This window comes from Chelonoidis abingdonii, chromosome 23, assembly GCF_003597395.2.
Source record: "Chelonoidis abingdonii isolate Lonesome George chromosome 23, CheloAbing_2.0, whole genome shotgun sequence".
Classification (NCBI taxonomy): Eukaryota; Metazoa; Chordata; order Testudines; family Testudinidae; genus Chelonoidis; species Chelonoidis abingdonii.
In genome coordinates, this window is record NC_133791.1 from 3,166,445 (window position 1) to 3,179,544 (window position 13,100).

Consider the following 13,100-nt stretch of genomic DNA (forward strand, 5'->3'; position numbering starts at 1 on the left):
AGTCTTGGACCAGTCCCCAAGAAAGTTCTGTCTCTGCCACAGACAGGCTTTGCACTTACTGTAGAGAATTCCACTCTGCCAGAAGAGCAGAGTTGTCAACCATGATCATCTTCCTGGAGCTATAGTTGATCTTTAAGATATTCTAGTCCAGGACATGGAACACTTTGAAGATAAAGATGGAAACCTTGAACTTCATTCAATATTCTGTGGGGGGCCAGTAGGGAGCAAAGGATAGATTGGATGTGCTTGCGATAGCCTGGGTTGTTGAGGAGACACGCTGCAGCATTCTGTAGTCGCAGACATTTTCTGAGTGATGATGAAAGAATCCACCCTTTATTATTTCTAAATCTCATGATTTTAAAGGCAATCTTCTTTCGGGGCCTGGTTCATGATTTTTGAATGTTTGGCGTTGGTAATACTGAAGCAGCCTTCAGTCTTTGGGGCTAAGTTCACCCTGCAAAGAGGGGGAAAGGAGAAAGCTCTGAAAAAAAGTAATTGTACACTTGAAAATGAGTTTAACTTCCTGGGGAGTTAATCTATATGAGAGAAGGAGGCTGCACTTTCTCCTTTTCACATGTGGATTAAGGCAGCTGGTAGTAATTAGAACCTCAATTAGATGCCCACACACCCACCAAAAATAGGACTAGTTGAAAACACAAGCAGAGGGAAGAAAAGAATGGAGCAGAAGAAAGTGTCTACATTAGAAGCAGTTACCAGAGTGACTGGACATCTAAAAGCAGCATCTGCTGTAAAATAACAGCAATTCCAGTGGAAAGGGGAAATTGTGCCTTGAGAGCTAGCAATTTGAGGGGGGGAAGTCAGTTAGTCATTCGTCCCTGTCATTTGAAAAAGAACAAGAAGATCCATGTGCCAGGGTCAGTCATGTCTAAGCTGAACCTCATCCTGAGTGGAGGGAAAAGCATATGAGTCCCCTCTTCCACCGGCAGCATCAGCAGCAGCTTTCCCTCTGGAAAATACAGCAAGGAAAAGTTCTGATGAAGCTTATACAAACTGTTGTACGAACTACTCTGTTCTCTATTGGTAAAAACACACAGCATAAGGGACTGCAGTTATGTGAGTATAACAGCTGTGGGAAAGAAACCATTTTCCTCAGTTAAAAGTGACCCTGCACCTGTTATTTAACCAGGGTCAGTGTCGCACTGCACTGCAGTCATCTCTCAGTGTAATGATCTGCCTTGGTCCAAGAAACTCAGAGGAGCCATATTCTCTGCCTTATTTCCTGGGCAGTCAGAGGTATATTTGCAGCACTCAGTGATACCCAGAAAACCACAGGCTGAGGTAAGGCCTCTTTAAGATGCTGGCCCCTGGTTTTGAATGGTCTGATTTTTCAGAATTAGTCTCTAGTTAGGCAGTTGGCCCACTGGTGAATTTTCTTCCTGAGATACTGTGATGAAATATTTTTGTGAAGGAAAAGGAATGTTGCAGATAATGTCCATGGCGTAAATGCAGGGCTTGATTCTTCTTTGCTCTGCACCTTGTGCCATCACTTATGTCTAGGCAAAGGGGGGTGGAACGCTGCCAGTTGTGAAAGGTCAGCGTAGGTCCCACTGTGAGCCTGATCCACGTAGGACAGAAGTTGGCAACAGCTTCAGCTAGGGAAAATTAGCTCAAGTGGTAACAGCTCATGCTCAGAACCAGTGCTGTATACAAAGGTAAAATCACCTAGTAACTACTCCCTTCTTTATCCATCCTTAGGAGCACGTTGCCACAGCATTGCACTGGGAACTCATATTGACTTGCTTGCCTACAATAACCCGTAAATCCTTTTCACTGTCACTCTTTCCCTGGATACAATCCCCCATTCTGTAGGACTTGCCTGCATTCCTTGTTCCTAGGTGTACAACTTTCCAATTGGCTGTATTAAGGCACATTTTAGTTGAGTGGTCTCATCTTAGCAAGCAATCCAGAGCACTCTGACTTTTCTTGTCTCATTGTTATTCACCTGTCCACCAATCTTTGTGCCATCCGCAAATTTTATCAGATGTGATTTTATATTTACTTCCAGATCATTGATAAAACTGTGACTAGCATCAGGCCCAGTGCCTGCAGAATCACACTAGAAACACTCCCATTCAATGATTTGTCCCATTGAGGGGTGCTTTTGGAGATCAGTCAGTAAGCCAGTTCTGAATGTGTTTAATGTGTCTTCTATTGATATTGTATAGCACTATGATTTTAATTCAGATGCTATGGGTACTAAATCAAATGCCTTACAAAAGTCTGAGCATCTTATATCTATGCAATTACTTTTATCCACCAAACTTGTTATCTCATCAAAGAATGAAATCAAGTTTGTTTGACAAGACTTATGATCCTTAGCCCTGCTAGCTATAGATTTTTCACTGATTTTTCTAGCTTCTCTTACCAATTTTTATACTCCATAATTTCTATATTGATTGCTATCTATTTGCCCTTTTTTCCATGTATTATATTTTACTTTTTAATTTCTCATTGCTGCCTTCACTTTGCCACTCAACCAAGATGGGCTTTTATCCAAAGCTGTTCCCTTTCCTAATTCCTAATCATGGCTTTTTGGACTTCTAATAAAGTTTCTTTAAAAATTTCCTATTTTCATTAACATTTTTTCTGTGTGTGTATTTATAAAAAAACTGGTTGGACCAGTCCTCGTTTTGCCTACCCTGAACGTAATCAGGTTATGATTACTGGTCTTTAAGGAACTACCAGTTTGATTAATTCAGTTTATCCATATGATAATGAGGTCCAAATAGCATTACCTTGTGCTGTGTGTAATGTCTTTTGTGTTGGAAAATTATCATCTATAATTTTTTAGAAACTCAAGTGGTGTTTTACTACTGGCTGCATGGGACCTCAAGCCTATGTCTCCCAAACTGAAGTCTCCCATAAAAACATAATTTTTCTTTACACCCATGACAGGCAAGTGCTTAAGAAGTAACTCCTCCTGGTCTCTTGTTTGATTCGATGGTCTGCAACAGATGCTCACCATTACTTCCCCCTGGGCCTTGTTAGTTAGCACATTGATCCATATGCATTCAAGATCCTGCAGTTCGGGGTTATCAGTAACTGTAAAACAAGTAATGATGTCTTTTATATGTAGTGTCACTCTGGACCACACCTTTTTTACGCATTCTGTCCTTTCTAAGCAGGATATAACCAGAGATTTTAACATTCCAGGCATGTGAATCATCCCACTAGGTTTCTATATCGCCAGTTAGATCAAATTTCTTCTCATCAATGAGAATATCCAATTCCTCTTGCTTGTTACCCAGACTCCTAGGACTGGTATATAAGCAATTGAAAATTTTCTTCTGTTCACACTCCTCTCATCACAGCATCATGCCAATCTCTCCTGTCTCTAGGAAAATAAGTGCATGCCCAATGTACAATAAGCAGAAACTAAGAAGAGGCACTGGCACAGGAATATCCTTCCCAGCCGTTTTCCCTTCAGGAGGCTTGACTTTTGAAAGACATGTTAAACTGTGGAGGACATTGTTTTCATTTCAGCACGATTTCAAAGGTGCAGCACATTGACCAAGAATCATTTCTTTTTCATGAATAAGTAGTGGAAAACAGATGTTTAGTGGGAGGCCATACATAACTCAAGCAAGGACAGATACTGATCTCTAAAGAAGAGAAAATATTGAAAGTTTACATGGAATACCACAACATGACTGATACATTAAAAAGCTCTGATATTAACAGGAAATGTTTGGGAAGAGAAAATCCTCCTGAGTGGGGAAAGCAATTCTTTGGTCAACAAGATGTGAGACAAATGAATCCAAGAACTAATGATTCCATAGTCTGAAGTCTCCTTATCTCACCATTATACTAGATTTCAAAGCTGTATTAACCTCTGACAGGAAGTCTTCTGATGACAGACTTAGGGAGTGTCTTCACTTTGAGCTGGGGATGTGATTCCCAGCTTGACTAAACATACCTGCACTATCTCCGGTCAAGCTAGTACGTCACAAATAGTGAATGCATGGCAGCATGGCCGGTGGGAGGAGCTAGCACTTTGAGGACTTGCCCTTCTGAGACCCTAGGCAAATACTCCCCGTGGCTAGCCTGTCACACCTGCCATGGGCTGTACTCTCTGTTTAGTGAGTGTACTTCATCGGAGCTAGTGTAAGTCTCCCTGAGCTAGGGACTACACCCCCAGCTCAAAGAGTAGATGTACCCTGAATGCCATGCAGTTAGACAATCATGTCACATCTCATAAGTAAAGCAGACCCCGGCCTGGCTTGAACCATGAAGGGAAGTCTCGCAAGTTTTGGTGATTCATTGAATCCACGTCCAGGAGAACATAAGAACATAAGAACAGCCATGCTGGGTCCATCTAGCCCAGTATCCTGTCTTCTGACAGTGGCCAATGCCAGGTGTCCTAAAGGGAATGAACAGAACAGGTAATCAGCAAGTGATTCATCCCCTGTCCAGGGCTGGCGCTTCCATTTAGGTGACCTAGGCAATCGCCTAGGGCGCCAGGATTTGGGAGGGTGGCATTTTGTAGCTCTCGGTGGCAATTCGGCAGCAGGGGGGTCCTTCTGCGCTCTGGGTTGTCATCGGCAATTCTGCGGCGGGTCCTTCCCTCGCTCTGGGACCCACCGCCGAAGTGCCCCAAAGACCAGGAGTACAGAAGGACTCCCCGCACCGCAGAATTGCCACCAACGATCGGGAGTGTGGAAGGGCCCCTGCCTAGGGGGCCAAAAACCCTGGTGCCGCTCCTGTCTCTGTCGCCCATTTCCAGAAGGGACCATTGTGAGCATCTAGTCTGACATCCTGCATAACATAGGCCACAGAACTGCCCTCAAAACAATTCCTAGTGCTGAGCTTTTAGAAAAACAGCCAATCTTGATTTAAAAATGAGCGGTGATGGAAAATCCACCACAACCCTTGGTAAATTGTTCCAATAGTTAAGTATTCTCACTGTTAAAAATTTACACCTTATTTCTAGTCTGAATTTGTTTAAGTTCTTCTTCCAGCCATTGGATTGTGTTAGACCTTTCTCTGGCAGATTGAAGAGCCCACTGTTAAATATTTGTTCTCCGTGTAGGTACTTACAGACTGTAATCCAGTCATGCCTTAACATTCTCTTTGTCAAGCTAAATAGATTGAGCTCCTTCACTTTGTCCGTATAAGGCAGGTTTTCTAAACCTTTAATTATTCTCTTGGCTCTTCTCTGAACCTTCTCCAATTTATCAACGTCCTCCTTGAACTGTGGACACTAGACCTGGACTCAGTGTTCCAGCAGCAGTTGCATCAGTGCCAAATACAAAGGTAAAATAACCTCTCTGCTCCTACTTGAGATTCCCCTGTTTATGCATCCCAGGATCACATTAGGTCTTTTGGTCACAGTGATGCACTGGGAGCTCTTGCTCAGCTGATTATCCACCATGACCCCCAAATCTTTTTCAAAGTCGCTGCTTCCCAGGGTAGAGTCCCCCATTGTGTAAGTATGGCCTGCATTCTTTTTTCCTAGATGTATACATTTGAATGTAGCTATATTAAAACACACATTGATTGCTTGCACCAAGTGATCCAGATTGCTCTGTAGCAACGATCTGTCTTCTTCATTATTTACCACTCCCACTATTTTTGTGTCATCTACAGTAGTTGCCATTGTCCCTCTTGAGACTGAACTTACAAGACTCTCAACAAAGTACTGTGGGTTGTTTGGTAGCCAGAAGAACTGGATAATTCCATTTCATGGCAACTTTCAAAGTTTCCGCTTTTGTTTTTGTTTCACACAATTGCTAAAATAAAATGTTTTGAACATTTTCACAAAACAGGCTTGGTTCAAAATGTCTGCTTTCAGATTTAAAAAGTTCAGCTTTTGATTGCTCTCTCTCTTTCTCTTTCTCTTTCTCTTTTTCTGGTCAGACCAGAGATCCTGGGACCTCAAAAGCCTTCCAGTCAAAAACTTTGTCAAAAGCGATATATCTCTATGAAACATGTTTTCAGAAATGTGCCATCCAGTTTCAGCAGCCACACCGTAATGTTTTTTTTCTTTCGAAGGTCCCAATCAATTGTAGTCAGTAAAAGACCCCCCCGGGCACTTTCTTGAAAAGCAGTAGTGTTCATCCTAGTCCTCCGGACAGATTCCAGTTTGAGTAATTACTGCCCATCACCGGAAAGGTCCCCTTTGATTTCTGTTGGGTATAGTATTCTTCACTTTCTGTCCTAATCTGCTGACCAGATCCCATGGGAATACATTTGTTTGTCACCCAGAGAACAGTAACAGACAAGATTTATGTCTTTAATCTTGAGTTAGAACCTTTCACTTGTATTTCTCCTCTCTTCATCCCGTTTTCTTTCTTTCATAGCTCACAATCTAGTCTTCCATTTGTCAGAATTAGATACATATCAGCCAAAACAGCATCTGAGCAGGCCTCTACTTTTAGATGTTTAAGAGTTATGTTATTTATAAATAAAGACCCTGCTTCTTTTAGGTTTAGACAAGAGAAATCTGTGTTTCAGCTAGGTCCTGGTAGGATATTACATAAGCATTGTTATTCCCAGTCCATTTATTTTATATGTCCATCCACTCATTGGTCCATCTCTCTCTCTCTGCAGAAGGCAGAAAATACATATTATTACTGAAACAGGGCTTTGAAGAGTAAAAACCACATTTCTTCAACACAGATTCTGTGAATGGCACACACCACTTGTCAGAGAGCTTGGGATGCCTTTGATTGAACTTACTCCTGTTCATTCAGCAAAATGACCTTTCCGAGTGGTTGTTACTGATTTGTGGTTTTGTTATTACTGTGTGTTTGGTTTACAGTAATACCAAAGGGCGCAGTGTGCTCAGTGCTGTGCATACACTCCATGAGAGGCAGCCCCTGCCCTGAAGGACTTGCAGTACAATAAGGTAGAGATATGGGAAAAGGAAACATTATTTTCCCTGCTTTACAGATGGGGCCTTGAAGCACAGGGAGATTGTGACTTTCCCAGTGTTACACAGGGAGTTTGTGAAAGAGCTGGGAACTGAATGCCTGACTCCCAAAACCAGTGCTTTAATCCCACAACTCTCCTTCCTGTACTTGGAACTCACTGTTGAGTGATGCCGACTGCCCACCCGCGAGGACCATCGTGTTCTCTGAACTGTCTTGCTCTCACCATAGGCTGGGAAAAGGGAGTGCACCTTTAAGATTTACAGCTCCATTTATTCCACACCAGTCCACAATGTGGTGAAAAAGCAGCAGTGGGAACGGCTCATGTGCCGGGAGTGTAATATCGGCAAAAGTTTTTTAAAAGGTGTATGTGAACGGTATTCAACACTCCCAGAAGTCTCTCTTATCCTAGAACTGACCTTCTGGAGGTGAAAAGCCACAGTGTGCATGCAGGTTTTTTCCCCCTCTCCCTGAGAACATCAAATCCTGATCCTGCTGATGCTACAGCTCAGTATAGAAGCAGCAAGAGAAAGTTAACAGAAAGGAGTGGAAAATGGTATTAGCAAAAACCCAAGATAGGGAATCCTGGTTAAACAGTCTATTTTCTGATTCAATGGCTGTTCATAAAGAATCTATAGTGCAATTGCTATATCAGAAAGCAAAACTGTGTAATAAAATAAAATACAAGTGTAATAGAATGGACAGAGAATTGCAGTTGGTTCCATCTCTGCTCCTGGCATGACTGGGGAAAACTTCCTACATATGCAAATGTAAATATTCAGACGAGTAGCTGTCTTTTTCAGACAGACACTGCACCCATAAGATCTGTGCTTGTTTTATGTTTGTTCTGGATTTTGTGCTTCTAACTGGGGCACTAATGTCTAATTGTGAGCGCAAATTAGTTCATTAGATTTGTAAGTATACAGATCTGTCCATTGAAAATCAGGATGAAAGGCTGGCCTGATATTAGCTAGAAATACGTAAATCTGAACCATCCTACTAACATTTGTATTATTTCCAATAAACTCGCTTCTCTTTTCTATTAAAATAGTGTTTAGTCCAAGGTCCTAGACAAAAATGCTGCTTCTTCGCCCTCTCTTCTGTACACTCTGATTTAGAAACTTGGAAACGTGTTTATTCATTGCTATCGCTTGAAAGCAGAAGTCCCTGCTGTTGTTTATCAGCCTCCTCGTGTGGCTTAGAAATTTTTCTATGCGCATCATTGCTTCATTAAAACAATTCTTCACAAATTCATAAAAATTGCAGCCAGAGTGGATGACTTAATTATTAATTTTACTCCACTTGACAGACAAGTCCTTGTTACAGATTGAAAGCTTCCCCTCTCACCCCCCATGAAAAGCTTGAGGTGCTACAAATTTGATTAAAGATGGAACAAATGATAGAAGGCTTCATGTTTATTAAAAGAGGGAGCCGTCTAACTAAACAATAAGCTACATCTGTGTGTGCGTTCCTTGGTCGTAGTTATTGGCCTTTAGTGCACTGAGGTATGAAGCCAAAGGCAAGAAAAATGCACCATTGCCTCAGGAATGTGCACCCTGGTTGGTACCATAATGAAACTTTGATTCTAAAGATAAAGGATGGTCTTGCAGTTAAGGCATTGGGACTCAGGAGATCTGGGTCCAGTACTTGACCCTTCCACAGTCTCCCTGTGTGACCCTGGGCAAATGACTTTAGCTTTGCCTCTGTTTTCCACTGCGAAATAATCTCATAATGTGAAATAACCCTTCCTTTCCCCCACCCTTCTTCTGTCTTATCTAGATGGTACAGTCCTCAGGGCAGGGACATTCTCCTAGGATGGGTATGTGCAGCACCTCAGGCAATGGAGTCCTGATCCTGGTTGGTGCCCCTAAGCACTTCTGTAATATAAATAATCCTCACAGCCTGTCACAATGTATGAATACCTCAGCTGCTAGATGCATGTGGTTCCCTGCCGCAATCAGACTTGGACTCCGAACTCATTAAATTAACCAATAGCACCTGCTGGAATCAAGCAGCTGGATGGGTAGAAGTTGTATGATTTTTAACAAAGATCTGGTTCATGCAGTATCGATTAAATTTGATGACTAAATTAACCAGTGACTGAATGAAATGGCAGGACTGTGAAATGATTTACTTGCTGTACATGGGCTGGGTAAACACAGGCTCCAGGGCTTGGCTCACAGGCGTGGAGAGTTACATGGAGGCATTTCCTCACCCAAAGAAGAGGAGAGAAGGGAAAGAGGGAAAAGCAGAAGCAGCCCTCTTACACCCTACTGCCTTCTAACAGGAACCTCACATTAATAGGCAGCATGTAAACTTCCAAACCCCCAGCAGAAACAGAAAATGGACCCTAACTCCTAAGCCATACAGAGAAGAGAAACTATGCAGCCATGCTAGCTATTCTGGCTGTCCTTTAAGACTGTAGGAGAGGAAAACAGGCCACTAACTTAACCAGATGTGTGCAAGAATCACAGAGACCCTTTTTTCTTTCCAAACAATCTGCTGAAGGACAGACAGAGAGAACTGCCCAGTGGACTTTTCCTCTGAACAGGAATTAAAGAGCAAGAAGACCAGTGCCCAGGCAGTCATTGCTGCTGCGCCTGCTGTCACCCAGGGCAGACTCGCCCCCTGTGTGCCTGCCATGAGATCCCATTCCCATTTCATACTGTCCATGTTTATTGTCTGTAAAGGTAATGGCGTGTCCAGTGTATATTCCTCCTTAGAAACAAGCTTCAGGGCATAACTCTGCCTCTAATTTAGGGAATAGGAAGAAAATTCACCTATGAACATAGGCATGGGAACTAGAGGTGTGGAGGGTGCTGCAGTACCCCCAGGTTTTGCACAGAGTCCCAAATTCTGGGGTTCTCTACTGGCCTGGTCTTGGCCGGCAGCCCCATGCCTAGGGGCTCCACTGCCAGCCCTGGTCCCAGCCCTGGTCCCGGCTGCTGGCTCGTGCCCAGGGTCCTGGCCGCCAGCCTGTGTCCAGGGTCCCGGCTGCCGGCCCTACACTCAGAGCTCCGGTGCCAGCCCTGGTCCCAGCTGCTGGCTCGTGCCCAGGCTCCCGGCCACCAGCCCCACGCTCAGGTGCTAGCCCTGGTCCCAGCTGCTGGCCTGGGGTGCCAGCTGCTGGCCCTGCACCCAGGGGCTCCACACCCTCCCCCAGCTGTGGCACCAACCTTGGCCACCTTATCCTTGTCCATGTCTCCCCCTCCTGGAGCCATGGCCCTGCTCCTGGCCCCAGCTCTAGGGGGTGGTGAGCGGCATGGACAGGGGTAAGGGGGGCTCATCTCAGCACCGCTACTCTAAAACTGTTCCAGCACCACTGCCTATGAGCAAGTTATCACATAACTGTCCTCTTTGGATGTTTCTTACACCTTCCTCTGAAGAATCTGGTGCTGGCCATTGTCAGAGACAGAACACTGGATTAGATAAAGCATTGGTGTGATCCACGCTCACAACCTGTGTTTCCTTTTATTCCACATGGCAAGTCAGAAAAACTCATGCAAGGAGCTGTAGACTTTTACACTGCACAGGTCTTCAAATATTTGCATCTCTTTTCAATAGCTCTTTTAATCTGTTTTGCCCTTATATATACAGGGGAGAAAAATATTTCCCATCCTTCTGGCTCTGTTGATTTTCATCTGCACTTACTGAGCATGTGTTATCAATAATGACAGGGAAAATGCTTCTATGTAACATCTCCCAAAGCTACGTATCCCTGATTTCTACCACATGATGATACTCAGACAAGGTGTCAGCTTCCTAAGTATGAAAACCTGCAAATGATATTTATGAAAGTAAAGCAATTTGCTCATCTCTGCTCACTTAGAAACTGCAGCATCCCCAGGGAATAGGCGACAGAGGTATTTCATGGTGAGTTCTCAAGAAGCAAGTGTTTCAAGGTAAACACAGATGCTATGTATGTACTTGTTGGAAATGCAATGGTAAGCACAGAGGGTAGCCAACAGGGGAAACTCAATTTGTCATCTGCATGTAGAGCCTAAATGTTTTGTCCCTGGAGATTCAAGGCAAGATCTGGTGTCAATGGGTGTAGACTGATTGGAACTACATGGATTTACAGCCACTGAGGCTCAGACCCTCCATAGTGAGCCAGCCCATGCAAGCTCATAAACCTCAACTCGCAAACCCAATTATCCTCCCCGAGACAGGCCTGAAATATAAAGAGGGTCTCAAACATTCAGCTGACCGTGGAAGCCAGCGATGCTCACAGTGTACAGCTTAGGCACGTTGCAGCTCTGTGCCATGGGTGGAGTCTCCCTCTGGCAGAAGGGGTGGCTCAGGACTGAAGAAGCCCCATGTGGAGTAACTGGTGGTCCCTGATGAGCCTTGCCAGATAGGTTTCATCATGAACTGCGCCAGAATCTTCATCTGGATTAGATCCTCCCAGGACCTCATTCCATCTAACTACACTGCTCATTGCAGTCTATCAGATTTAGAAGACTGTTGAGCTTTAAAGACGTGCTCAGGCTTGGATTTTTCCTCTGCCACCATCTGTCACTGGTTCAGCTGTGTGTCTGCCCATGCCTCTACTGCTAATGTTGAAGCCTTGAAGCTCACAGAATTGCAGAAGGCAACATACATTTGCAGAACAGATGACATGACAAGCTAATCCATCGCTTGTACATGCAGAGGAGCATTTAGATTCCAAAATGGTCCAGTCCAGGCATGCAGCTTAAGTACTTACTTTTGAAAAGTAGCCTGATGTCTTTATGTAATCCTTTTACTAGACAGTCTTTTTTTGACTATACATGGGGACTCAAAGTCTGTCCACAAGCTAGGATTCCACTTGTCAGAGTGGCCAGACCCAAAGCCTATAGAACTTAGTGCACAGACTCCCCTTATCTTTTTACCTTCCCCGCTCTTTTTGTAGATAATATTTATCAGTTTTGACCATTTTTATTTAATTTATTGGGGCAGATTCTGCTCTGGTTTATATAGTAATCCACACTGAAATCAAAGGGAGAACATGCAGCCGAGAACAGAACTGGTTCCTTGTGGAATGTCAGGAGCCGATACTAAACCATGCTAATTAGCAGCTGTAGCCATTCTCTCTCGTGCAATGAGATGGCTTCTGGAAGAGCCGCTAACACATTTCCTTCTGGTGTCCATGTGCAATCTCTCACTTTGCACTGTCACCGATAAACCCCTTTTAAAAAGAATCAAAGAACCTAGAAGTATTTTCAAAAAGTTTTAAAATGTTTCCTCCATATTGACCCGTTTTCCCTCTATATTTAATCTATACCAGCTTTAATTAAATTCTCTCTACATGCATAAATCCATCCCCTAAGCAGGTTTTCCTTCAGGCTCTACTTAGCCAGGTATCAAATACTCCTTCCTGTGGGCTGACTGAACAAGTGTACTCCCTGGACTGAAGGCTTTAAATTGCTTTACCATTAGAATGCATACCGCACAATGCAGCGTCTGAAGCTTTGAAATACATGAGTCTGAATTATGTGGGGATTCATCTGAGCTTTTCATAATGTGTCATTATCATTATTAGCTGTTAGAGTGATTTCTCATGGTGATCCTGAAAAATTGTCACTTGTGTTTTCCTGCCACCTAGAGAGAATTCTGATCCCTCATTTTAGAGAAAAGTGGCACCATTTGGCTATATAGTAAATTCCTCATTCCAGCTAGCTTTTGATACGGTCTCCCACAGTATTCTTACCAGCAAGTTAAAGTATAGCCTGGATGAATGGACTATAAGGTGGGTAGAAATCTGGCTATATCGTCTGGCTCAGTGGGCAGTGATCAACGGCTCGATGTATAGTTGGCAGCCAGTATCAAGCAGAATGCCCCAGGGGTAGGTTCTGGGCTGGTTTTGTTCAACATCTTCATTAATGATCTGGATGATCGGATGGATTGCACCCTCAGAAAGTTCGCAGATGACACTAAGCTGCGGGGAGAAGTAGATACAAGGAGGGTAGGGATAGGGTCCAGAGTGACCTAGACAAATTGGAGGACTGGGCTAAAAGAAATCTGATGAGGTTCAACAAGGACAAGTGCAGGACGGACTTAGGATGGAAGAATCCCATGCACTGCCAAAGGCTGGGGACTGACTAGCTAAGCGGCAATTCTGCAGATTATGGTGGATGAGAAGCTGGATATGAGTCAACAGTGTGCCCTTGTTGCCAAGGAGGCTAACGACATATTGAGCTGCATTAGAAGGAGCATTGCCAGCAGATCGAG